Here is a 4,892-nt window from a genome sequence, read left to right as displayed (position 1 = left end):
GAAACATTTAAAAAGCACTTAAGGTCCACCATATTTATATGTTTATTATATTTGTAAAAACTACTTAAATGATTAAAAAGTTTGTCAGATCATTTAGGTACTGAAAAAGGAAATATAATGTGTTAAATTTATAAGTGCAGTTTAAAATACATAAAGGAGTTCAATTAACTAAGTTTATGAATTGGAACAAACATAATTCAAAGGTCCCTTAAACTTGATTGTTGAAACATGCTAGTATGATAGCTAGAATAGGATTCTTAAATTGAACTTAAAACATAAGAAGGATCTAGATTTTTGAATTTGTAACTGCAGTCGATAAAATGGTTTGGGGTTTTTTCTTTTCTTTTCTTTTCTTTTTTTTTTTAATAATTTGTTTTCTAGAGACAGGGTATCTCTCTCCCAGGCAGGAGAGCAGGTGTCCAATCCTAGCTCACTGTATCCTCAACCTCCCGGGGCTCAAAGATATCACCTTAGCATCCTGAGTAGTTGGTACTACAAGCAAGCACCACTACGCCCTACTAAATCTTTTCTTTAGGGGGCTTTCCAGTGAAGACTGGAAAGCCTGCTAGACAAATTTTAAAAGAACTGAGGCCAGGCGTAGTGGCTCACACCTGTAATCCCAGCACTTTGGGAGGCTGAGGTGGGCAGATCACGAGGTCAGGAGATTGAGACCACCCTGACTAACACGGTGAAACCCCATCTCTACTAAAACTACAAAAAATTTGCTGGGCGTGGTGGCACATGCCTGTAATCCCTGCTACTCGGGAGGCTGAGGCAAAGGAATCACTTGAATCCGAGAGGTGGAGGTTTGGAGGTTGCAGTGAGCTGAGATCACATCACTGCACCCCAGCCCGGGCAACAGAGCAAGACTCTGTCTCAAAAAAAAAAGAACTGAAAGACTCCATCTAATTTTTTTTTTTTTTTTTTTGTAGAGATAAGGTCTCTTATGTTGCCCAGGCTGGTCTCAAACTTCTGGGCTCAAGTGATCTTCCCACCTTGGCCTCCCAAAATGCTGGGATTACAAGCATAAGCCACTATACCCGTCCAATAAAATGTTAATTCCTAAAATTGAAATAAATTTCAGAAATGCCTTTAGTATGGGGGAAAAAAAAAAAGTAGCCATTGAGGGTATCCAAAAACTTCAATATAAGAGATCAGGCTTGGGGGCCTCCTCCTGACCTCTAAGAATGAGTCCTGGCTGGGCGCGGTGGCTCACGCCTGTAATCCCAGCACTTTGGGAGGCCGAGGCAGACGGATCACGAGGTCAGGAGATCGACACCATCCTGGCTAACACGGTGAAACCCCGTCTCCACTAAAAATACAAAAAATTAGCCGGGCCTGGTGGAGGGCACCTGTAGTCCCAGCTACTCAGGAGGCTGAGGCAGGAGAACGGCGTGAAGCCGGGAGACGGAGCTTGCAGTGAGCAGAGATCGCCCCACTGCACTCCAGCCTGGGCGACAGAGCAAGACTTCGTCTAAAAAAAAAGAGTCCTAAGGACTCCCAGACCCTTCTCCAACAGCATGAGGACTCCTGTTACCACAGCAACTGCCCCATGGCATCACTGTCCATGCCAGAATCCTCCTCCTCGCATCCTGGGAGGGCTCTTGGCAGCAGTGTGAGAGAGAGCTTCCCGGCAGGAGCACGTCAAGGGTTCCCAGTGCCTTTCCTAGAAGCGAAATTCCTTCCCTGGTGCTCATGGACCAAAAGGTTTCCTAAAGCCTGGGGTATTCCTAAGGCACCTAGAGATGAGGGAGACTACAGACATAGCTGAGTTTACATACTTGCCTGGCACATTGCAGGGCCTCAGTAAATGTGTATTTATTAAACATATGCAAGAGCCAAAAGCTCCTTTGCCAATGCCCAATAAATGTTAAAGACAATACGGAAATCTGACTCACACGATGGTTATTGACAGACAGAATATTGGAAAGGCCATAGTGCCGTCATGTGGATCTTTGTAAGGGTTAATGGCTGCTTCTTTGAATCTCAGTGTAGCAGCTGCAGATGACATCAGATTTTCTGCCACATTGGCTTAAATCAACACAATGAATCCATCAAGGGGAAGGCCAAGGCACCATTTGGGGCTTACAAGGAAGGACTGGGCAGAGGTGTTCAAACAAATGAGATTTCCCCTGCTGTATGAGGACATCTAAAATGTGACCATTTCGGACATTTTCATAAAACAGTAACTGCCTTTCTCGCTGAGAAAAAGACACCACAGGACGAACGTCAAGAGGCGCAGATGACTACATCTCAGCCCAGTGTTGGGTGAGACAGAATGTTAGGAATTTGCTTAATTAGTAAGCAACAATTAATACAATTAGTTTGTATTAATTTGTACAACAAATACACATGAACTTCCTAGCTGTCTTTGTTCTCCCAGGTCCTCTCATCAGGTGAAAGAACGGCCACATCACACATGGTTGCAATTATCACATTCCTAATAGAACACACATTCTGGAATATTCAACAGTCTTTTTACGAAAGACACCCAAAGCCTAAGAAACAATCACAGTCTTCAGAATTGTAGCGTGAACAATCCTGACACATTGATTCTTCATTTAAACACACTCAGGAACAGCCAACAAATGGCACGTGTTGTCTATCTGTGCTCTCTGCAAATATATGTATGCTAGCGTCACCTAATGTGTCACCACATTTACCCTTTGTCTCAGCAGTCCTACTGGCCAAAACCCTAGGGAAAGAATGGCAAATTGGAAATGCAATCTGCAGCGTTCCTTTCCAGAACATCTCGGGACAGGTATTTTCTTAGTAGTTCTGGGCTCATCATATTCAATTAATTCCCCACAGCCAACGATTTCATTTTCCGTAATAACTCAGAAGAGACCAACAAACTGATGCAATTCCATCTCCTTCCCTATTAACCACCTGCAAAGCTTTCGCCTGCTATAGTCAGCAGCCATTCCCCAGGCTTCCAAAAGTGTGAACAGCCCAAGGGTGGGTCCCAGGGGCAGGAGGGAAAGCCACGGAGAAACAGAGGCCAGGCGGTGGGGAAAAAAAAATCACATTTCTTTTGCAGAGAGTAAAACAGATACCCAGGTGGTAAACATAACTTCCAATTACTTGCCTTAAACCAACCTTGAAATGTGAAGTTCTCGTATTTCCTTAGCTGGCCACAGGCAGAAGATCCAGTCTGTAAATAACAAGGACTTTAGACTATACATTTAGGGCTTTTAAGGAAGCTCCAGGCAAGTCCCAGCATTTCCTCAGGCAGGCTTCAGTGAGGCATACTCTGCAGTCCTCATGAATCACCCTGCCCAGCTGGACCAGGTTAAGGACTAGATTCCTCAGAGTGTGAAACTAGAGTCACCTGAGTTGCTTGTTAAACATACAGCTTCCTAGGAGTCACCTGAGTTGCCTGTTAAAAATGCAAATTCCAGGCCAGGTGCGGTGGCTCAGGCCTGTAATCCCAGCACTTTGGGAGGCCGAGGCGGGCGGATCCCAAGGTCAGGAGATCGAGACCATCCTAGCCAACACGGCAAAACCCCATTTCTATTAAAAATACAAAAAATTAGCCGGGTGTGGTGGCGGGCGCCTGTAGTCCCAGCTACTCGAGAGGCTGAGACAGGAGAATGGTGTGAACCTGGGAGGTGGAGGTTGCAGTGAGCCGAGATCGCACCACTGTACTCCAGCCTGGGCGACAGAGCCAGACTTTGTCTCAAAAAAAAAAAAAAAAAAAAGCAAATTCCTGGGCCTTATCCCAGACCTACTGAGTCAGACTCTCAGAGCGATCTGCATTTTTAACTAGTGCCCTCTAATGAGGCTCATGCACAGTAAAAATTTGAAACTTTGAGGCTGGGTGCAGTGGTTCACGCCTGTAATCCCAGCACTTTGGGAGGCCAAGGTGGGAAGGCTCACTTTAGGCCAGGAGTTCCAGACCAGCCTAGGAAACATAGCGCCAGAGCCATTCAGTGACGCCATGTTGAATGGGACTGGGTAAAATAAGGCTGAGACCTAGTGGGCTGCGTTTCCAGGAGGCTAGGCCTTCTTAGTCACAGGATGAGAGGAGGTCATCAGGACTGGTGTCACAAGATGCCAAGTTTATTTGAGGGTCTTGCTCTGTTGCTCAGACTTGAGCCCGGGAATTTACATCTTTTTTTAATTAAAAAAAATTTTTAAAACACTCAGCTAGTTTAAAAATTTTTTTTTAATTTTAAAATTCTAATTTTTTTAAGATCCTGCTGATAAAAAAAGATGCAGTAAAGAAAACCGCCAACCCCACCAAAACAAAAACGCTAACCAAAGTGATCTCTGGTTATCCTCACTGCTCGTTACATGTTAATTATAATGCATTAGTATGCTGAAAGACACTCCCACCAACACCATGACAGTTTACAAATGCCATGGCGATGTCTGTAAATTACCCTATATGGTTTAAAAGAGGGAGGAACCCTTAGTTCCAGGAATTGCCCACCCCTTTCCCAGAAATCTCACTATTAATCCACCTATTATTTAGCATATAATCAAGAAATAACCATAAGTGTACTCAGTTAAGCAACCCATGCCATTGCTCTGTCTGTGGAGTAGCTATTCTTTTGTTTCTCTACTTCTCTAATAAACTGGCTTTCACTTTACTGCATGAGCCCGCCCCAAATTATTTCTTGCACAAGATCCGTAAACCCTCTGTTGGGGTCTGGATTGGGACCCCTTTCTGGTAGTAATAGCAAGGCTCCACCTCTACAAAAAATTTTAAAACTAGCGAGTGTGGTGGCACACATGTAGTCCCAGCTCCCTGGAGGCTCACGTGGGAAGATGACTTGAGCCTAGGAGTTCGAGGTTACAGCAAGCTATATGCACACAAGTACACTTCAGTCTGAGTGACAGAGCAAGACTCTGTCTCAAAATAAATAAATAAATAAATTGAAAACTAC

At 44.4% G+C, this 4,892-nt stretch overlaps 1 non-coding gene across 1 annotated transcript; it reads right to left on the bottom strand.

Annotated features, from left to right (window-relative positions):
- Positions 1-534: 534 nt before the first annotated feature.
- Positions 535-597, bottom strand: LOC111525580. Its single transcript, XR_002726157.1, has one exon. It is a non-coding gene; the product is annotated as a U7 small nuclear RNA (small nuclear RNA).
- Positions 598-4,892: the final 4,295 nt, after the last annotated feature.

This window comes from Piliocolobus tephrosceles, chromosome 5, assembly GCF_002776525.5.
Source record: "Piliocolobus tephrosceles isolate RC106 chromosome 5, ASM277652v3, whole genome shotgun sequence".
Lineage (NCBI taxonomy): Eukaryota > Metazoa > Chordata > Mammalia > Primates > Cercopithecidae > Piliocolobus > Piliocolobus tephrosceles.
Note: the sequence above shows the minus strand (reverse complement) of the source record. Positions and strands in the feature narration are given on the sequence as shown.